This window comes from Spodoptera frugiperda, chromosome 11 (genome assembly GCF_023101765.2).
Source record: "Spodoptera frugiperda isolate SF20-4 chromosome 11, AGI-APGP_CSIRO_Sfru_2.0, whole genome shotgun sequence".
Classification (NCBI taxonomy): domain Eukaryota; kingdom Metazoa; phylum Arthropoda; class Insecta; order Lepidoptera; family Noctuidae; genus Spodoptera; species Spodoptera frugiperda.
The window spans coordinates 454859-479312 of NC_064222.1; the positions used below are offsets into that span (position 1 = coordinate 454859).

General features: G+C 38.3%; 1 protein-coding gene across 2 annotated transcripts in view; it reads left to right on the plus strand.

Moving 5' to 3' along the window:
- The first annotated feature begins 4751 nt into the window (after positions 1 to 4751).
- Positions 4752 to 24454, plus strand: part of LOC118274534 (homeobox protein cut) — a 231004-nt gene continuing 211301 nt past the window's right edge. For both annotated transcript variants that reach the window (XM_050697010.1, XM_050697011.1), the window contains exon 1: positions 4752 to 4761. The gene's annotated coding sequence lies outside the window, so the exon portion shown is untranslated. The remainder of the gene's footprint in view (positions 4762 to 24454) is intronic.

Sequence of the window (24454 nt, forward strand, 5' to 3'; positions counted from 1 at the left end):
CGAACATGTTATTTTTTTCTTACCCACCGCCAAAGTTAGCGAATATTTTTAGCTGAGTTCAAAAAAGCGTGAAATTGTTTTTGCCCTAAAAGTACAGAAACATATTTATTTCACGACTGTTTCGTGTAGTTTTATACCTACATTATAAATAAATACCGGTGGGTGGCGTAACTTTTTCAGGGTGTCAGTTAAATAAAAGTCTAGACGGAAAAAGTTTAACTGGAAATGCTAAATGTGTAAGAAAACTGGTATAAAACTAAAACAATAAATGTTCTAGAAATGGAACATAGAACGAGTTAAAGCACTTAGTTTGAACAATTAACATAAGTACAAAAGGTTAGATAACCGTATGCAAAGTTTAAAGGCCACGTTTATATTTCGTTAATACAAGTACATTAGGTGTAAGCGAGCGAGTTAGCAGCCGCCGACAAAGTGTTAATAGTGACAATGTGTTGGCGACAACTTTAGAGTGCCACTACACATGTACATGTAACGGAAACTACACAACTGCCGCTCAGCGCGCACACTGTCGCCACTTAGTTCGCGGCCTGTTTGTGTGCCGTATTATTATTGTGTACGCACTTTATTTAGCGTGGGTAGCACGCGATTGTCGACTCTATTACTATTAGATAAGTAACCGTACGTTTTAAAATGTTTTCATTAAAGTTAAACTTTAAGTACGGTACCGTAAAACATGGCAACTTTACCATATTTTAGAACAAAACACGAAATATATTTTTAACCATAAGACGCATAGAAACCAAAACTATATATTTAGAATTGTAGTCTATCTGGCTCACTTTACCGTAATCGTCATTAAATACAAACACTTATTTTAGCCGTAGTAAAGAAAAAACAACATGGGTAAAGATACCAAATTTTTGGCAACTTTACCTACGCGCCGTATTCATCGTGTATTGCATATTAAAGAGTTGTTGAGGTACAGAGGGCTTCATCTAGGACCTCTTCGTATTATAATGCAAACAATATGAGGAAATCTATAAAGATAACGGCTACACAGTCATTAGGGAAAGTTGCCACGGGTTTCATCGTAATTTACATACAAATAATTTGTTACGCTCGGGGTTGTCAAAAAAGGAGGAACATTTTTATGACATGTATATTTAAAAAAAAATTAATAAACCTTAAACCTAAAGTAAAAAAACGCACAAATTTCTAACATAAATATTATTCCCTTTTAAACTAAATTAAGTTCTAAAATTTTAAGTATTTATGTTTAAAATTGTAAAAAAGGCTACAAAATAATGTTTAATCCTTGACTTTTTAATTTTATGACTTCACTATCTCCATAGCTAATTATAACATCACTTCCGTATAATTTTTATAGTGTCTAGCTCCGAGTTTTCTGCGGTTTTGTTTCATGGGAGCCATTTTGGCTGTAAAACAAAAGGTATTATTAAATACATTATATCTTATCATCCAGGATATTCACTATTATGCTGTGAAATTTAGGTATTCGAAAATGGTTACATACACACAAACAAGAAAAAAACATTTATTGCCAACCCTAACTGTAGGTAAAGTTGCCACAAAGCAGGCCGTGGCAACTTTACCTAACCTGTGTCAACATTACCGAAGCGATTATTTGTCAATAAATTAAAGAAAAAGCAATTGCTGACATTACAACAGTAATCCCAACTATAATATACATACAAGATCAAAATTTGACTCACCTGTGGCAAATAGTTGAGGCTCTGTAAGCACAATTTTGGAACAACTAACTTTTAGCTCATTTTCACGCATACATTGTGACGGCCATTACTGGCATAATAGCAGTCTTACGTCTACGCAAAATATAGTAAATATTTCCTTTTAATGTCTAAAAAATACTTCTATTACAAAACAGAATTCTAGTGGGTAGATTTTTAGATAAATGAGTTTATACCGAATACCTATAGTATGGTAAAGTTGCCAAGGGCCCGGTAAAGTTGCCATAGTTTACCGGTATTTGTTTCGCACTAAAAGTTGAGCTTCCAAAGTTTGCTACGAGATCTCGTAGCTCGTAGCACAATCCGTAGCAAGTTCGTAGCAGACTACTTTCATTGCACGTTTAAATACAAAGCTGAAATTAACAAATCAACCAGCCTCCCAACAAGTGAAAATCCAAAAAAAATAACGGAATTATAATTCTTGTTCATGTAAAAATGGACACAGGCGTAATGTAAACCGACGCATTTGCCATGCTAAGTCACTCGGTCAATTTATTCCAACATTCCCCCGAATTATTCTAAAAATTCGTAACAAAGTCATGCAAAGCGGGCATTATAAGACCTTTTTATGTACTTTCTTGTTGCTTGTCACTGATTTACATACTGATCCGGGAATCGGAGGTACAATTTCAGCTGTTACCGTATCAAAGAGATTTAAAATTCATTTATTCCAGCTGGTTAATACATGGTTAATATGAAAGATTTAAAGCTGAAGGATTAGGTCGCGGACTTCTTACAGTTCACTGGACGAGGCTCCGCTTAAGAATGCAAAGTACCTCCTTTCATCTGCTTCAACTCTTTTCAAAATATAATTAAAGAGCAACAATCGTAGAAAAGTATCTGTTTGCTATGACAAATCTTTCCCACGGTTTAACGTGAAGTGTGAAGATGACTATGACTTAACGCAATCTGTGTTAACATGAGTGATTACTGTTTATATGTTGAGCTGCGGTGCTCGGCTAGTGCTCGTCAACAATAATGACCACGAAACATAACACGGTGATATCTCGACCAATCATAAGCGCATTACGCGAGTCATCCCTCAAAGCAGCGCGGGCGGTGCCTGGGCGCGGGACATGTCGCGTGACGTCACCGCGTGATAAATTAGCGCGCTTATTACGACGAACAAAGCGTTGCATGATTTACGAGCGCCGATTGCGGTGGTCAGTGACGACCCTAATATGTGTCCGCTGTCCGATGCGCCGCGCCGGTTGACACGTGCCTTAATTGCCATTGTGGAAAAAATTGATGACAGATTGATGTAAACGATTCCGTAAAGCTCCTGTAAATACATTTGAAAGGTTTATGAATGTGATTTCATATTTTTATTCCGAGTTCGTTCGTCGGCGAGTGGGCAACGTTTGAAGAGTTTTTAAAGCGTCATGTAAATACCTCGGCTTAAAATATTAAAAACTGTTCTTGAATTTTCTCTCGCTCTTTAATATTGTAAATAGTTTTGAAATTGTAGTCGTTATAAGCACTTTAATATCACAACCGGCGATAGTAATAATGATTTAAAAGCTTATTTAATGTTTAATATTAAATTAGTAACGACGCCTGCTACTATTATGAATGAAATTCTTCACCAAAATGCTTTTAATAAAATTAAATTAGATTCGTCAACAAACTCCACAGTTTATATTTGGGTAGCAATCCAAACGAGAGACAAAACGAGATATGATTGTGTAGAGAGTGAGTCGGTGGGTAGAGTGACGTCACGTGAATATTGTAAGTGCAATATGTGTGCAATATGCACGGCGCGGCCGCCCGGCGCGGGGCAAACATCTTCAGCCGGCAGCGCGCGCTTTATTACTTAAGACCTTGGTAATGTTACACTCGCTTTTATTATACTGCGTCATAATATTTGAAAGACTTTCACAGCTCGCCGGCTCGGAGCATTACTCCGTCATGTCGCGCTGAACAAAGGCCGCCATTACGCCGCCCGATGACACAATTAATTACGTTTATGGCTGCCAAAGCAGAACATTAGTGAGGGTACGTTGGAGTCATTCAACCACTCGTTTAGGTCACCTTTCCCCCTTACTGCGCAAGGCTCTGGTTTCGATTCTGGGAGTCTCGTAAAGTTTTATGAAGATTTTTCAGTAACCTTTGTGCTTTTCTGGTTGTAACCTGGTGCTGATGTTTACAGAAATAAATATAAATTCATTTCATTTCACTAAAGATTTACAGTTTACGTTCTTTAAAAGAGTTTATGATCTTCTTCGAATAAACATATACGATATAGTAAAACATATAAGATACATTTACGTATAACGGAGGTAATATCAAACTTTATGCTTTATTACCTAGACTGGTTACTATGTTACAAAGTAAATCCTTCTTCATCTGCATAAATCATATATTATCCAGCATTCGTGTTAACCTTGAATAACAAAAGTTTATATTTAATTCAATTGAATATGGAAACATAAGTATAAAAGCAAAGGCTGGGATCAGTGGGCATTTTGTTTAGTGACCCTGGGGGTTGGTGTCCCAACAGCAGGCAGGGGGTTGTTTGAAGACTGTCGCGCAAACAAAGCAGCACAGCGCACACACGCTGGACGCTCCGTCAACACGCTCCTACTGAACCGTGCTCCACAATAAACAGTGGACTTTACTGGACAGAAGTTAAGCCAGACCAATGTGTTGTACATGGAGATTTTACATATAAATCGCACTTGTGATACTCCCGCTATCATTAGTCGTACTGATGTAGTCACAACAGTACGACTAATGATATAAAATAAAATAAAGAACACCATATGAGACTTCATATGGTGTTCTTTATTTTAATCTAATAATTGTGAAACATGTATTTTATTTCTCATAGCAGCTGGGACAAGAGTGCATGTTAACGCAAAAACTTATTTACATCAGTTATGATAAAGTCCCCAATAGATGGGCAGTAATCTGGCGTACACTTACACTGGACATAGTTTCAGGCGCCATGTTATTATCATTATTGTTGAAATTTAAATAATCGAGAACCCAATATTACTTCACTTGAAGATAATTGAACTGGAGAACACACGTTCTTCAGTACTCCATATTTGTCCAACGAGACAGCCACAAAAAATATTTTGCCCACAAAGTTTGAGGATTGTATATGAATAGTTAAAGCGATGCACATTAACCCGCCGTGCGTCGGGCTCTGACGTCATAAAAACTAGTATGACGGTCGTTACGGGTAATGAGCACTACAGGCCGGACTGTGTGACAACGAGCCTAATCAAGTAGGTGACTGGGTACACGCTCCACCTCCAGTGTGACCTGGGGGGTCAAATGTCGGGGAGAGTAGTATTTCTCTTCACTGCCGACCATTAGAACGTAATTGGTTGTTTTTAAAATATATGTATGTCGTTCTGACAAAAGAGAGACAAGCACACATAAGGAATACGGGAGGTTTGGCTCCCTTTCCTGCATAATTTATTATTTCCATAGAAGGAAAGGTTCACAAATGATGGGATTACAATAGCCATAAAGGAAATTGGCCTCCAACGTGCCTTTATCTCGGAGCAGTCGTTTATGTCACTATACGGAGCCAGCAACACCTGTAAATAACATTACAGCACATTATGCACCGCTGACGTGGTTTATATATTTGCCCCCTATTTCCCAGAGGTGGCGCTTATAACAATTTATAAGCCCCCCACTGACGTACCGCTCTCTGCTGAGTAGAGATTGCATTATAGATTCCAAGGTATTGTTCCTCGAGAACAATGTGCAGGTACACAGCTTGATACTCTAATTTACTCGTGCACCTCCTTACACGCGCGCAAATACACGCTGCAGATAAATCACTGATTTTAACGCTAAAGTGTTCTGGATGCGATCCAAGGAACTGTCGAAGTGATAAGAATAGCAAACAATGGAACTACAAATAAGAACGCAGTGTCGCTCCCTATTTCGGAAAATGTAAAAGATTTTCTACAAAACTTTGTACTACAAAGCACCTCGTGGTTCCGGGTTCGCATGCATCATATGTACAAAACTCCATTCACCAAACTTTCAGTGCGCAGTGCTAATCGGCTGCATCGGTCGTGTCGGTCGTGTCGGTCGCGTCGGTCGCGTCGTTCCCAGTCGCGATGTCCGGCGACGCGGCGCGACATGAATATTACATGCGACAAGCCGCGTCCTACTCGGAGTACACCTGCGACAACGCGACGTGTCGTGACTGCGACAGCTATGAATATTAACTACACTACACACGTACATTATACACATGTTATATTATTGTCTTTTTCAAGTGCTTCTGTTCACATTTGACAAGTATGAAGTATGTTAGGCGTATTTGATATCTGGAAATTTTAAAGCAAAAAAGTAGAGCTTCAAGTTGCACAAAAAGGACTTGTAAATCTGGGAATTGGACCTAAGACAACATTAGCATCGAGCATAGAATTTGCTTATCTCTTGTGTACGAGTACATACTTGTAAATATAAACAGTACATAGTAGTAGTAGTAGTAGTAATTTTCCTGAGCGTCGTGTTTATAATATTGTTTAGTTCAGTGCATGTAAATCATTTCACGGCGGGAGACTGCGTCGTGTGAGCTGCTGCAAGTTATTTCTCAACATTGTGCTCGTGGAAATATTACGATATTGTTCCTTGTATTTACATTAATATAAATAAGATTATATAACCACATTACATACTCAGAGCTGCTACAACACTTACTAAAAATTTAACTTAAAATTAATGACGTTTGTAAGATACACAGAAATACGTTTCTTTCAAGCAGGTATACAATTAAACAATTTATAAATCTATTTTATTCCAAACGTTTCCAATAGTTTCCGTCCCCGCCGCGGGATAGTTAGCGTGCGCGTCACGTGCCCACTACAAACACGACACACGACACACACGACAAACGCGACAAACACTAGCACCCGACACGCGACGTTTGCGATTCTCATATTGCGGCGTTTGTTCTGTGTCGTCACGTACCGCGGCCGCGGCTCACTACTCACACACTGCACACAGCGCTTTACATTGAACGAGGAACTTACACACTCTGTGATTCATAACTTCACATACACACACACAATTACACACAAAACCTGTAAATAATATTCATGCGCGGGCCACCGGACAAAGTATGTCATTACGACACAAATATTCAGTCAGGCATTCCATATTCGTGGAAATAATATCACCGTAATCTATCTTCATTCATTTCTATGAAACGCGCCATAATCCCAGGAACACCTGTTTCTAAATCCGAAAATAATTCAGCAGTTCTAAATCGGCCGGAAGCTGGTCCGGTCGGTAATGAAATATGGCGGCGCATAGGGTCGGCTATAGAAAACGTATACGAGATAAAATACCTGAGATATTAGAGAGGATCCAACATACCTCCTAGATAAGTGAGGAGGGAAAATATGATTGTGAGGAGCTATGATGCAGCCTCGGATGCCAACCGGCTTATATTTAATAACCTCCATACCGGAAGTCATTTACCCGCCGCCATGGTGTTTGTATAGTTTCAGTAACGCGCTGTTTCGTACACAAATTATGATCTGCAATTTTGTAGCAAACTTATAAAATACACAACACCTCAATGTACTGGGTGTAAAGTTCCCGAGTTAGTAAGAGTACGGAACAATTCTGCCGTTAGACCCGGATTAAAGTCGTTTATATAAGAAAGAAGCTATGCAGTTAGTGAATGCATTGTATATTTAAGGACCACTTATTAAGATTTATACTATACGAGTACATCCTCGAAATATTTTACTGCTAAGTACCCTCGCAGTTAAGTAAACTTCTCGAACAGATTTAACTGAAAAGTACGATTGTACGAAAGTTATTAGAGAGTGATAAATTCTTGGCCGGAGTGAGTCTCCTACATTTATAATAGTATTGTGCGCTGCTGAGATCTTCCAGCGGACCATTACGGGCTTACGAGATTAGCGTCAACTGCTTTCTAAGATAATATCATTTCATTTGATAGCGACAAACGATTACCCTTAACAAAATTGTGGCTCGATTCAATTTACTGGTATTATGGAGAGGTTAATTGTTTGAAGGGCCCGTGGCCCGTGGATCGTGGATCGTGGCTGCTTAATAGTCCCACGACGTCGACGATTTGATTAAGCTGCAATTGTCACGGACAGACCCGGAACGGATCCTCGATTGTTTACTGAGGACAGAACCGGGAGCGGGGAAATCTCCGCTCTTTACTTTACAACACTCTCGCTCGCTTCGAAAAAAATATTAATAGTGAACAGTACATTTTTAAGGTCCAATATACCTACAATGGGTTAATAAATATAAAACATGACAATAAAAGCATGTATCATATCCCATCAAAAAGTCTGTCTGTTCCAGGTGTCCAGTGTCGCCGAGCAACGAGTTTGGCGATGAAACTTGTCGCCAGGGATTAAGGGAACAACAACATCCCGGTTTTTACCTTCGACGAGCACCACGTCCCGCGGGGCCCGGCGCGGGGACCCGGAACACGGACGCGAGTATCTGGAAGAAATGAAATATATGTGACACAGTACACGAGACAGTATTGTTACACTCATCTTATTTTTATAACGCGACCCAAATAGAATTAGTTCAGCATTAAAGTCGGGGCATAGAGCACAGAGGACACTCCTCCGATACATTATTTATAAAGCCAGTTAAGCGATAAAGTATTGTCAGGAATCAGAGCGGCCGCCCATTGTGTAAACATGTGTACACAGATATATTTATCCGTCTCAGCCAGGTTTGGGTAGAAAGCTGCTGCTTATCTAGATGTCTGTCTCACAAGAGTGATTTACATAAATATCTGATATACAAGACATATTTATGTAAATACCGCATAAATAACGTTTGTATACTTACTATAGTCTGCCTGAACGAGGACAAAGTAAATAAATATAAATGGAAGGTACGGACGATGGTAGTTTTGTTTTATTCCCGAATTATGTAAATGTGTCATAAGTATACTTACGGTAGCCTCCTTACGACGCATCGAGGAGGACGGAGGAACCCTTTTTACTAACAAAACATTACCTGGTCGCGGACCAAACCTGGTCAACAAGCCTCCTAGGTAAATGTATTGAGAAGTGTGCATGCAGCGACTACAAACTATCGGGTCGACATTTTAGAGATAACTCACAATAAAATTTATTAAGTTTTGGGAAGAGTGAGTTTCAGAGATCACTTGTTTATTTATTTATTACAGCCAGCGGTTTAATCCGCGTTCCCGTAGGCTAAAAAGACTTATCACCACCATACCTACCACATACCAATCCTATTACCAAATTTCATCAAAATCCGTTCAGTAGTTTCAGTGTGATTGACGAACAAACATTCAAACAAACTAACTTATAATACTAGTGTTAGTTTTCGAAACTTAACAACATCTTACAAAACTATAACCTACCATTGTATTTAGCCGTAGTCAGGTAACAAGTATTGAAATCGTATGTACTAAGAATCCGTTCTCAATTTGTTAATGTGACGAGTACATTCTGCTGTAGCAGTGATGTAATTACATTATTTTCATTATGCGTGCCGCTTACACATTTGGCCGTAATTAACACGAAATTGCCAATGAATTTTAAATGGAACCCTTCCATATAGACGGAGGAAGAGCACAGCACTCCCTCTAATTATATCGGGAGCTGCTAAATGTATCAGACCTGATTTAAGACGATATGGTTATTAATACAATATGGGGACTTTTAATATAATAAGGTGTACAATGTCTCGACACTTCTATTTCTAACTAAAATAAAATCGAATTTTACTTTAATTATACATCATAGCTGTACTATATCTGAAATAATAATATAGATTTTTAACTATTAATTACATTAATTTGTTTTATTTTTACAGTTCCGCCCACCAAATGGTAGAATGTTAAAAATATATCGACTGCTAGAAAAAAAATCTTGTCTTTCTTAATTAAAAATTTCGAATCAGATAAAGGGTTATATGTATTAGGTAGAAAATAACAAGGTAGATTAGATAACTAAAACCCTTATACTTACCTTTTTAATTCGTTTTATTTAATTTTCACCACTGTTTACAATTGCACCAATACCGTTATGAATTGGCTTAATTGGAAGCCTATAAAGTCATCAAGTCATAGTTCTCGACCTCTATCTTCACACCTCACTTTGTACCAGTAATCCAGCTGGATTAACTCCTGGTAATAATATCCATATAAATATAACTTACACACGTAACGGCCGCGGTCCGGCGGCGCCCGCATTATGTACGGCGAGGGTCGCGACCCGCCGCCATTCACTGCTGGGACTTAATGAAACGCTCCTCGACTCCGTAATGTTGTTATTGTTCTTTCATAGTTTCTCTAATAACCATTCCACAGCTGTATCATTTCTCCACATTTCTGTAATCAACAGCAGGCTATGGGCTATGGAACTCCTCTTTATAATGGGGTTTGTTATAATATCCACTCCTCGCAGGTTGGAGATCGCGGAGTAATAGGTTCATGTTTATCAGCGAGCGCTGCTGCCGGTCTCTGTTATATGTGTCCTTTCCGGCTCTTATAATACCCACGGCAGGAGTAGGGCTAGTGATAATGTTTTCTGCTCTGATACCATCAAATGTTGATTACCTTAGCCTAGCACTTATCGGGGATAACACTAACATGGGTTGTTGTACAATTTAATTCTGACTACAATTATCCAAGAGGCCTCTGCGAGTTAGTTGGAGCTCAGTACACGCTGTCTAAAGTACACCCCGTGGTCCTGTTCTTATTATAGTGAAGAGAAATATTTTTCCTGAAACTGTAGTGGTTTCAGTACACGCTGTAGTTCCGACGAGACGTCGCAATGCATTTAGTGCGAGCTCAATGATTCCCAACATTGGCAATAAGATGTTTGGAGGAATCTTGTTCAATACTCTACTCGTATTCAACAATGAGAAATGTTTTCAATATTATTTTTTCACACTTAAATCAACTACCTACTAAGCAGACGTTAAGGAGACCTAGCATATATAGAACCTGTTTTTATAAATATCTGTACAACTAGATAGGGATGATAACTACAGTTGTTTTTGTGCTCGATGTATAAATAAAACATACGAAAAATAAAACGTGTTTTAACGGAACTATAAACATTTGAAATGTCCAATGACGTCACATCTCAGTTCAACTTACACTGAGCGATGACGTATATAGCTAGGTACCAAGCTCCTACAAATACTTCTCAATCTGTCACTGTTTTTGTCGCACTTCTATAGAATCAGTACAAAGTTTCGATCGCTCCATTTCTCGCACCAAACTATATTTCCTTGAAGGTGGATGTATTACTATCCGAATGAAAGTGGCTCGTCCTAAATAACACGAGATTCGTATCATATTCCGACCAGCATCGCACGCCACTACACAGACCCTATCTGTAATCGAATCGGAGCCTGACCGTTATTTTATTTAACTTCCCTCTGATTAATCGAGTTTGTGAATATAATTAATATTGCTTATGTACTCACTATCTCATATATTATGTATGTGTGTGTAACTGTGACAGTTACAGAATGTGATCATTAATTTCTTTGTGTTCGTGTCTTAGGTCTGTATGTAGTCTTTAAACCGAGCTATTCATCATTTTTACAAACGTCCACGTATTTTCCCAGCGATGTAGAACAAGTTCACATTTTGCTTGTTATGATACATCTTCGGAGCAACCTTTTCACAAAACCCTGGACATAAGCTTAAAACCAAGAGATTTAAAATCGACTTGGCCAGCAAAGTTGCAGCGAGACCAACGCAAATGTATGCAACGTCGAGGAACAGATTGTATCGACTACTTACTAGTCCCACATACATAGGTACATGTACCACATATATACACAGCTAGTGGTACAGGACTGTCGGTACAATATGATCCCGCTACACGGCGGCTGCTAGTTCATACATCCGCATCCGCAGTGTTCCTGCCCGGGTGCAACCGCTCCCTCCCCTGGGCAGGCTTTCAATGTTCAACCAAACCGTGTTATTTGGTAGCCAACAAACATCTCTATCACTGCCTGAATTTCTCCCGGGAATCGAACCCGCCACTTTGTAAGCGGTACCGCAGAGTCGAACCTCGTAGTCGTAGTAACATTGCAATCGAAATCTTTCAAATATCCCCATTACGGTAAACTCAATCTTGCAGCTTTTTGATAGAGTTGATTTTGTTTTGGAGTGTCGCGTGCGAGTGTAATTTTGTAGGGATTTGACAAGAGAAAGTTGCAATTAGTGAGCACTCGCATTGAATGAGTTGCATGAACAACGTCAGTGGCGCCGGTGCACGCTGCAGTGTATTTGTATGTAGCGGCGGTGGATGTAAGTACAGCGCGCAGTTCTTAGCGCGGCTGCGGATTAATTATGCGCGCCGCGTCTCGGCTGTAAAGACACGCTGAACTGTCGGTAACTAAGTTCCCCACATTTAGGTTTCAATGAAGTATAATTTTCATTTCACTTGCAGATATTTAACATAATATTACTTGCTAAGTACACATAAAAAGTACATTAAGTACGAGAAGTTCTTAAGGATTCAATTTAATCTTTGGAATTTTGCTCAGCAAGCTTTGAATGTCTCATTGATCTCATAAAAAGTTGTTAGCGACATATTTCAGTGAGATGTTTAAACTCGTGGCCCGTCGCGATATTACTCCGCCGTGCTCCGGCGGTGGCACCAACTTCCAACATGATATAACTTCTTCATAGTGAAACATTATTTCCAACTTAAAACTAAACATGGCCGTCGAAGTTTCACACATTTTTCATAACATTTGTTTATGAAATACTTGCTCTGAAACAACACTGTTAGAGGAAAAAATATCGACGCAAAAGTATTTTTCAAAGAATTTAATCTCAGTCGGAGTTTGAAAGTTAGTAACGAGCCGGGCAACGAACTAGTGTCCCGGCGCACGCCGTGGAGGTAACAAGTTGGGACAAGTATAGTTGTTAGCGACATCGAGACAATCGCGGCACGAGCGGCACGGGCGCTGCAATAAAAGCAAACGTACACCGACTCGCAGCAACTTGGGCCGATAGCGGGGCACATAGCTCTTGTGTGACACGTAGTACTACGTCGCTAGTATGTAGTATATGTTTCACATAATATAATATAATATTGTACATTAATTAAATTAGCTACGACATGCTTCAATCCGCATATAGAGCTCTTTGTCGCGATAGCTGGCGAACTACATTCTAGAATCAATCTTACTATTTCTCTGCAAAATGTAGACTGACTAGAGAAATCCTTTCACAATCTTTACTAAGAAGTCTCCAGCTCCGGCTACCTGACCTCCCAGTAAAACTTTATGTGTCTACATTTGAGGCGCGATAACACACGTTCATTCTATCGTTACTATCGTCCCACTGACTAGTTCCGTACTGAGAACTCCGGGACAGAAACCTAATCGTATTTGCAATTAGACAGTCAGTGTAACGGTGTTACTACTAATGGTAATCTACCTTATCTACACGAGTTACATTCGCAGCGGGACGGAGGTAGTGTTAATAGGATTATCTTCCGTATTGCTAAATAACATCCAGCGTGTGGAGGGCCCTCAGCCCTCCGTGGAGAGTGATAACAAATGTAGGCGCGAGGTGTATCGAGGGCCCTCCAGCCGCCCGCGCCCTCTATCCGCGAATATTTACAACACACCTTTGAATATTCGCTCTAGTGGGCTGACGAGAGCTTCCACACTTTCCACGATATCAACAGATAAAAGACACAAGTGCACAACTGTTAAACTGTCAATGTGACTGCAGTGCACAGTCCTCTACAGTTATGTTATTTATCCTTATAAATGGGTTATACCAACATTACGGGTTCCTTTTCAACCAGAGATGTGCTCTGCTACGATGCTGTGGCAACACATAGCTTAGCACTGGCGGAAATAGATTCCACTAAGATAATTATGTTTTTATATGGAAAGATGCGTGATATAGATGTGTGCTATGGGTGCGTGTTATGAATGTGCGCTATAATAGATGGTCGCGAGTTTTGTAGCTATCTCCAGAACAGAGTAACTACAATAGTTACTTTGCGCTGGAACAGCCACATAGTTTCACAGCTTAGCTATTACATCTTTGAAGCCTAGCAACATAGCACAGCTCTGGTGGAAAACACGCTTACCCTACAGTTAAAAACCAGCAACAAATATCACGTAAACGACCGCTTACCATCATATAAATAGAGCGATAAAACGAAGTCGCTAGAAAAGAAACATTCACCTGATTATGACAAAACGCGACAAAAACGTGTCGTTTCTAGCCATGAAACAGCTACAAGTGCCGTTTAACAGAGATATGAGTCCCAGCGGCTCGAGTGGCTGACAATATTCGCGGCGAGTGATGTGCTGGCTGCGTGGAGGCGGCACTTGTCTCCCGCACAATAACACGGACACAGCCGCGGGAAATTGTAACACATCCAAGTACTGCCGTTAATAATACAGTGGCGCCACCTGCCGCTCGATAAATATTCACCTTGAATATTTAATGTTGACACTAAGGATAGCTTTTTTATTGAGAACGGATAATGTTGTGTGCTCGGATTGTTACTCGATTACGTTCTTGACTTTCGATTATGACGCCGCGTGTTGCCACGGCCGAGATAATGATATTAAATCTATTGTTTGGACTTCGAATTGCGCAGTAAAATTACGTTTGTAGACATTTTTTGCTCTTTTATTGAATACTTAAATTTTATTTTCTTATTACCGTATTTTTTGTACGGAGAAGTCGTTAGTTGATTTCTTTTTCCAATACCAACTATCGACTGAAATACCATTCAAAATAATATCTATTTGTGACAGAAACTCCACACAACTAATGTCAAAAAAATATTTATATCCACAGATTTTGTATTGAGATAGGTTATTAGTTACTAAATTATCCCTACCGTCAACCAATCCTGTTGTCAAAATAAAACAATTCCAATTAGTAGAATTTCACCTCACCTTTTGTTCCGCAAAACTAATCTCGTGACGTCTAGTTGTTTTATGTTAAATTATTATGAGATGTAGTTATCAGTGCCAGGCGTAGACAGAAACACATAATACTCGTATAAAAATATAATTACGTAATTTGATATAATGTATTATGTCACCTATGATTATATCCCTGCAAAAATATTCTGTATAAAACTAGCCAAGGCTCGATGGAGCTGCTTGTTTATTTCTAAAAAGTCGTGCCAAGAGTGGTCGTTGAGCATTCTTTACACGTTAGCGAGTACAACGGCCAACGGCCAAGTCACACAATATTATGCTGTATGTGTATATAGTTAGAGTGCATGTTGATAGGATACGATGTGATTGATTAGATGTAAGTATTAACCGATCAAGAGATCTCAGGTTCAATTTAGGTGTGACGCAAAATAGAGTCTGCATTATAACTTAATTAATATTATGTATTTTTGTTTACTCCTTCGATGTTTAATATAGAAGATGTTATGTTATGTATTATTACGTTCTCAAACTACAGATTGCAGATAATATTGAATGTCGTCGTTGACGAGGTCGGCGCGTGCCCGTCACGTGTCGGTCCCGTATCGTGCCGTAAAGGGTGCTACATGCGAGACGTGACCCCGGCTGCGGTTAATTAATTCTCTCCACAGGTACGAGAAAAAGGGAAGCAAAATGGTAATTTGCTTAGAATAGCAGGTTATTATTATGCACATTGTTGCTGATTTAGAAAAAATTAGGCAGCAATTTTGGATTAGCATCATATTTATCACCAGGTCCCACAACCTATACTATAATTTATAGGTGACTAGCTTCTGCCAGCGGTTTTGCCCGCATTTCCGTGGGATAAAAAGTAGCTTATGTGTTATTCCAGACAATATTGAATCCTTTCAGTCGTTTTGTCGCGAAAAAGTAACAAACAAACATAATAACTTTCGCATTTATAATATTAGTATAAGGCATCGCATCGTTTCGTTAACTCCTCGGTCAGTAAAACTACTATATTTTGGAAAACATAAGATTTCAAAGAGTTTCCAGGTACAACGACACCTTTAGTAATATAGCCCATAGACTACCGTAAATACTTTCTATCATAAGCTAATCAATCATCTAATAATCTATTAATAAATTCCTTAACAGACGAATTAGAACCTTTCTCAGTAGTAAAAAAATAACACCTTAAAAATGTTTAACGTTAATTTTTTTGCGACTGTAGACATAAGACTAGACACGTACTTTCCCTGCAGGAAACTGTCGCCAATCAAATGATAACAGTAATCCGAAAAGATGGCGCTCTAGATAAACAGAATCGCTTTAACACTCGGATCACAAACGGATCGCCGTCGAGTGCTCGAGTACTCGCCGTGTGAGTGGTCGCATTGTGCGCCGGCTGCTGCTGACTTTGATTGTGATTGGTCTGAGCTCACACGTGTAACGTACAGGAAACTCTGACTCGTTATTATAAAGCATATATTTTGATTGACATTCTATACCTACTAAGAATCGAGTTTAAAACTGGACATATTCCTCTCCTAGGCCATATCACGACCTGATCCGGAGCTGCGGATTATCTAGCGGGAGTATGAACTGGGTTGCTTTTAGTCAGCGAGAGTCTGACACTTCCTCTCGCTTCGTCTATGGCGAGAGAAGTCAATGGAAGATTTTGCCCCGACAAAATAAAAGGTCGTAGCCCGTCACTAACCTCGAGTTTCAGAACTTAGTTAATACCAGTAAATAAAAGATACGTAACTCAAATCTGTGTTTAAACTAGTCCCCTCTCCCTTGTGTGGTTAATTACTGTCCATTGACAACATATTGGACACCACAAGTTGCATGCCACATTAAAGGCTTGTATCAATACTCATACATGCAAGACATGCACGTTGCACACGTGCACAGACTATAAATGCAAGATGCATCGCATTCCAGTGTCGACAGATAAACTGCAGCAATTTGTAGCAAAGTATAAACAAGTACAAGTACAAGCAACAAGAGTGTCGCGTTACTCCGACAGTGATACGGAAAATGTCTCATTAATAAGTTCATCAAAGAAATTACCAAGTTGTGGACTTTATTACACTCCGCTCCAGTTACTGTGGAGTCAAGTTCGCGCGGTTTAACTTCTTGCACTTGTGAACTTATGTACAAGCTGATATCTACCGGCGCAGTGTGGCGGCGGCGCGGCGGCTCGTTACACTACCTAGTAGTACTGGCAAATATGTATTGGTTAAATAATAAATGCTTGTAACAGTATGGTAATATGATGCAGTTATGAATCAATCTGTATTTTTGATAATATCACAAGAGTCTTAAGTTGCTAATTACCGTATGAATGACACAATCAATAAAGTTCAATAAACAAACTGATACAGAAAGTATGTTATAATATAGTACATTATGTATCTTTATCAATACTATTTAATTACCAGAACTGTCTATAATAACAGTAGTTATAAAGTCTATAGTCTCCTCAGTTTGATAATAGTATATTTGCGTTTAATTTAACACAACTTTTGTCTTTTCTGAACTTTGGATCTCCCAACTTAATACGATAACAAAATTAAAGTTTGTAACAAAAACAAAGTATAGTCGAATGACATTTTACACGATTCCTAGTTTAGAGGGAGTTACTGTTGATCAACTTTATCTCCATAATACGCTCACCAGTGAATATTCTAAGCTCTAAAACCTAGATCAAAGTTGATCCGACCGCTGAGGAATAAACGAACTAACTTTGATTAAACTTGACTCACAAATGTGGAAGCCGTGCAGCAATGTATAAAACATCAGAACAACTAGTTAAAGTATTTTAGGAACATATCAGTTGTACTGGTGTTACAACGTTCGCACTAACTGTTGGAGTATCAGATAAAGTGGACGACATTCGAACTTAATACAGAGCCAGTAACCGACCACAATGGTACGTGAGTGAGGAGGTGAGGCTGGTCGGAGTGCGGACAGCAAAATATCCCGACCTCTACTCTACGTTCGTAAGCTATTATCTAGAAAAGTGCATGATCGTGTATTGTCGGCTATTTCCGCGCATTGTCGTGGCGTGCCCTTTGTGTAGTCGTTGGAGCACTCATTAGCCGGTGCTTGACTATCCAGTATTTTGCTCGAGAGTGCTCGAGACCGCCGCATTATTCAGATATTTTGCGATCCGGTTGCTCTCTTCATTCTCTGTCCACTCTATGCTAATAATGTTTATGGCCGCTTTATATTTTATTCTTACAATGAGTATTCTATTGTACAATTTAAGTATATTCTACACGTACGAGTACATACCTGCTTCCTTTCCACATAAAATGATTTTACTCAGTTGTTAAGACGTAATAGAATTTCGGAATAGATATTTCCGTAGCCCGGGCCGCCCATACAATCCGACGGGCACGTCAATCACACGAACATGCTCAAAGCCACGGGGAAGGAATTCCCTTTGATAACAACCTGTAAATATTACAGGGTGTGTCTCATTTTCTATGCAGTGTAATAATATGCTTTTGTTTATTATAGCTTTACAATATTCATGTTTTCTGCTTTAGGGAGTCACTTCCGGGTATTAGTATTAACAATACATTAAAAATTCAATTTCCAAAAAGGATACCTATTAAAAGATTTTCAATTTGATCTATTGCAACACTGTAGTTTATTTTTAGTATTTATCTGCGTCACTACGTCCGATAAATTAGCATTTCCGAAAATAAATAAATATTATGTAAATATTTAATACTTACTTAAAAAACTGTTGATTTATTAATAAACATTATTCATGAGATGGCTGCGACCAAAAAGGATAACTATGCAATTTATTTATCTTAACTACCAACAATATGTTTAGTTATATGATATTGTCACAAGAAATACATTTACATAATATGTAATATACACATAGTTAGGTATCTGCAGTGTCACAAACTTCATAGTAAACACAACAAATACGTCATTGTTGCAAAATATTTATTTAAGATAAACATGTTTTGAGAAAACAGTTCCCTCAACTATATTATTTGCTACTTTAACGACAACATGATACGGTGCAAAATGTAATAAATCTGAAACTGTTAGTGAAATATAATGAATAAGGTAACGCGTGAGTAGTGGAGCGTTTAATGAGTGCCAGGAGTGCCAGGAGTGCAGCAATAACGAGTAATCTCTTAATGTGGCGTGGCGGGCCCGCGGCCGCGCGCCGGGACGGAGGACCGGCGCCCGGGACTCTCGCACAGACCACATCTACTAGGAGAACAGAAGTGCCATTCCATATTTTAATACCCATATGAACATATTTTTATTATTTGGCTACTCAGACTTTGTTGATTTTTATGAGTTCCTATGCGGTTCGAAGTTATTCGGGCATAAAAATAGTAATTTGTTTTGCATAACCTACCTTTACTAAGAGACAGACTAATTTGATGTTTCAAAAGTGTCTAATTAAGGATTACTGGAAATAAATGCTTTGACTTTGACAACGATTTAAAGTTTCTTCAAAAACTAACAAAAGGCAGGCTCTTGGAAAGATAATGATGTACCTAACTCTGCGTTACCTTGAAATGTCAAAAACATTATTTAAACAGAATCACACAAACAGTATGTTTTGACCTTTGATTCAGATTTCGATGTTTTTCATAAATATGAATATTTTATAACAAAATTATAATCATCCCTGATTACACATGACCTAGGCCTAGGATTAGTCATAGAAATACTTCTTTATTAACAACTTACGTAATTTTGTATTTTTTAACTAAATACCTAACCTACGTAAATAAGTACCATTGACGTAGGTTACTGTAGCTTATTTTTTAAATTAAAAGCATTAATTATGTAATTATGTGCATAATTATATTGCAGATTACATAAGGCCTATCTGCTGGTAGGAACCGACCGATACTAGTATTTACTGTGTGCGGAACATCATACATATTGACCAATCAATCTCATCAATTCCTCTCACAGTTTAACATATAATATACATCTATGTATATAAAATATAGTCGTGTTAGTTACTCTATTTATAACTCTATGGCTAAATCGATTCGACTGAAAATTGGTTAGAAGGAAGCTTAGAACCAGACGGACATAGCATAATTTTAATCCAAGGCTTTTTCCATAAATCCTACAGGAATGGGAAAACGGAATTGCAAGTACGAAGTTGCGGATAGAAGCTAGTTATACATAGATAGGCACATGTCACAGCTGTATATGTCGTACTACACTGTACTCGACTTATCTCTTCATTGAGAACTGTTCGTCAAACTGTATCCGTAGAGCCACTCGATGTACTGTACTCTAAATCTATAGTGGCACTAGTGGTACTTCTGTACTCGTCTGTACTCTGTGTGCCAGCTAATATCAATATCGTGGGATGGCTAATCTTCTGATGCTGTACTTGAAAGTAGCCCGTAGCATTAATATCGATATTGTAAAGTAGAAACTTGTTTAGCATCGAGCTGGCTTCAACGCGCCCCTTCAAAGATGATAAAGTAATGATGTGTAGTAGCTCATGTTGTACGGTACGTTAATGTATGAAGGAATGATAATGACACTCCGTGGCGCATCTTTTGGCGGAGTGGTGTCAACATGTATGTGGGTCAAAGAGAACCTTATGATTATTATCATAAGGCCCACGAGTACAAGTCCCGGCCCCAACAGAAGGCAGCACCGCAAACACTGCGCTGTAAGAGTATTTATAGAGGCCCAGCTCCAGTGCGCCCTAGTTCTCCCGTCCTCGTTGTCAGTTTCGAAGAGACCTTAATTTAGCTTTAAACGCGGCCAAAGCTTTCTGTTCGTTGCTTGTCGCCCCAAAAATACAATGCGCAATATTTCTACAGCGCACTCTTTGTAAACACGACTTGTAACTATATTTAACCTCTGGAACAGATGAACATTTTCTATACAACTGCCTTTGAAGAATATCTTCAAAAGATATGAGATTATGTGCATTTGTTATGTTTTACAAAGCGTGTTTCTATAAAAGGAATATACATATTATCTATTATATTCAGGACTAGTTACTTTAAAAGACATATACAACAATATGGTACGTATTGTCGAAACTGATGTTATCTACACAGACAGTTACAATGTAGCATACGTCAATAGACTGATGGCATGATAGACCTCCATCTGGTAGATAATATTCTAATCCAAACGGTGACGCTACTATGGCACTGATAGATAAACTAAGGAAAACTGATTGTGCCTACTTTTACCTGCATTTATACAATTGTGATGCTTTAGAAAAGTTCGGCTCAGAATTTCATCGACTGCAGGCTACAGACAGGCTCTATAAACTATTCTATACAAATTCTCACTGACTTTTAATGCATGAGTTTCAAAGATCAACATCACAAGCAGTTTCTTGGCGATACATCAAGTTAGCGATGCTGTACGTATTCCTGGCATTTTACGTAAATCGTGGATATTTTCACCAACTAACCTTAAACTAAGCCTTTACTTGGTATGTTAGGTGTCATTTATAGGTTGGCAATAACCAAAATAGGTCAGTGGGTCGTATGTCGTTGGATGTCACCTATCTTAGCTTTGGGGTTCCTAAAAATTTATAAGTGATTGGTGAAAATTAACACCACTATATTAAGATGCGTAGATGTCAATATCAAGTTTTAATTTATAAATTAAAAAAACAAGATAAAGAATTACGCCTATTACCGTGATAATGACGCGGTACTGCCGTGGAGATTGCATAATTTCGGGCGCAACGATAACATTGCTATCAGCGCGGATGATTGACAACAGTCTGCGGAAGGTCGCCACAGTCTGCTTCTACTGTAAGACTAGGCATTTCAAAGTCAAAGTCAAAGTCAAAATCATTTATTTCAAATAGACCAGAAAGGCACTTTTGAACGTCAAAGCAAATATAATAATATTAATAACGTCTGTCTGTCGGTCAGTCCTCTAGTGAAGCTATTTGCTCGTTCCAAAGTGTAGATTCCTATGGAGAAGAACGAGCAAGAAACTCCATAGGTTACTCTTTTTCAATCAGATTTACAATACAATTCTTGGTTACATTGTTTCGATTACTTCAACTATGTGAGAACAATGTAAAACTAATATACAGTCGAAGCGATAGAAAAAGAAAATAACCTAGAGGACAATAAAAATTAATGCAGTCCGGAGCTGACCAGTCCCAGTTGACAGCGCCCGTTCACGAACATGACACGTACACCAGCACCGCCCAACTCAACCATGTTGCAGGGAATCGAGCGATCCAATGCCCGTGCCACCGCCAATGAGACCTTTGAGTGAGCATGACAACTCCAAGCTGACATAAATGCATTCTACTATACTAATTTGATTTTAGTTAATTACAGGGCTCTCACATTTACAATGATTGTATAAAGTAGAGAACACATCGAAATAACATGGTTATATTACAGAAATTTTTCGTTATCCTGTGGAGCCGGACCAGCTTGCCTCCAAGCATTTTTATCTTCTATATAATCATTTACTTTGTAGTATGCTTGTCTACATAACGTTTTTTTAATACATAGTTTAAATTTTGATTCATTCAGATTCTGTATTTCCATTGGAACTTTATTATAACATTTAACACAGAATCCCATAAATGACTTACTTATTTTTGACAATCTAAAAAATGGTTGACTTAATCTATCCTTATGCCTAGTTTGATAGTTGTGTCTGTCAGATACTTTCGCAAACAAATGTAGGTTTTTTCTAACATACATAAGATTTTCATAAATAAATTGACATGGAACGGTCATAATATTGATCTCCTTAAACTTTTCTCTGAGAGATTCGCGACGACCTAGGTTGTAAATAGCTCTGACGGCGCGCTTTTGTAGGATAAAGATAGACTCAACATCAGCAGCCTGTCCCCACAGCAAAATACCATACGACATGATGCTATGGAAGTAACTGAAATATACTAGTCTTGCCGTGTCTATGTCAGTTAGCTGTCTGATCTTCCAGACAGCATAAGCTGCAGAGCTCAATCGTCCCGCTAGCGATGTAATGTGAGGACCCCATTGCAATTTGTCATCTACAGTGATTCCTAGGAAAGTAGTCTCTTTTACAAATTCTAATTTCTGACTATTTAATAATACATCGCATTGGTTAGTCTTAACATTTGGCAAAACAAATCTAATACATTTTGTCTTTTTATCATTTAATACTAGGTTATTTGATGTAAACCAATTTTGAACCTTCATTAGAGCATTATTTACGTCGTCATAATTATTTTTTCGTCTATTTATTTTAAAAACTAATGATGTGTCATCAGCAAATAATACCATCTGAGGTTCATTCTGAAATAAATGGGGCAAGTCGTTTATATATGCCAAAAATAGGAATGGGCCTAGTATTGAACCCTGCGGTACGCCCATAGACATGCTAGCACCCGGTGAGTTTACTTTATTTACTTGTACTTTAAGTTGCCTATCCCGAAGGTACGACTTCAATAGATTTAGTGATATACCCCGAATACCATAATGTTCCAGCTTCAGCAATAGAGTCTCGTGTTCAACGCAGTCAAATGCCTTCGAAAGATCACAAAATATTCCGATAGCATCCTGTGCGTCTTCCCACGAGGCGAACACCCGCTTAATTAGAGCTACTCCAGCGTCAGTTGTACAGCGTCCCTTAGTGAACCCGTATTGTTGATTGTGAAAGATAGAGTTTGTGTTGAAGTGATGCAGCATTTGAGTAAGCATCAGTTTTTCAAACACTTTACTGAGCACTGGTAAGATAGAAACCGGCCTATAGTTATTGGGCTCCGCACTATCACCGGATTTAAACAATGGAACAACTTTACTATGTTTCATTAAGTCTGGGAAGATTCCTTGATCTACACTTTTATTAAAAATTAAAGCTAAGTAAGGTGCTATAGTCTCTAAAAAAGACTTACACACCCTAACCGACATTCCCCAGAGATCTTCAGTTGACTTAACTTTAATATCTTTGAACGCTTTTATCACTGTTTGGGGGTTTGTGTGTTGAAATCGAAAATCTATTGAGCATTTCTCGACATTCTTTTTAAGAATATCTATAGATAGTGTTGGAGATGATTTCAAGGCTTCCGTAGTTTTAAGTGGAATATTTTTAAAAAAAGTTTCGAATTCCTGGGCAACTTTTATATCTGTACAAATGCGTCCATTTTCGGTATTTAAATTAAATTCAGAATTACGTTGTTTATTTCTACCTGTCTCGCTATTAATTATGTTCCAGGTAGTTTTTATTTTGTTATCCGCGGTTCTAATTTTACTGCTAATGTACAGAGATTTAGCATGCTTACAAACCGTTTTAAATATTTTAGAATACCTTGATACATGACTGCGAAAATCCTCACTATTATTAAATTGTCTCATACCATATAACTCAAATAACTTTTCCCTACTTATACGAATACCTGGTGTAGCCCAGTCACAAAATACAAATTTACTTTTAATGTTTTTACGTTTTAAAGGGAAAATTTTATCAAATTGTGTTTTAACAATGGACAATAAGTTGGCATAAATCTCACACGGGTATTCACTATCATGTATTTGGTCGCATAATTCATTTTGTAAGTTCTGGTTCAACGACTCAATTTTTTTATCTGTAATTTGCCTAAATATAATTTCTCTTTTTGGTACAGTTGTAATAGTATTAAAATTTACTGTTAGCCCACTGTGATCTGAAGGTAATTTATTGACAATGTCTTTATTTAGGTAATACAACACATTACACGTAGATACGAGTGGCTAATGTTGCGGAAAGTCCATTTAAGGTGGTGTAAAATTGATGGTGTTTTATTTGTAACATATTGAACGCCGTGGTGGTCACCGGTGACT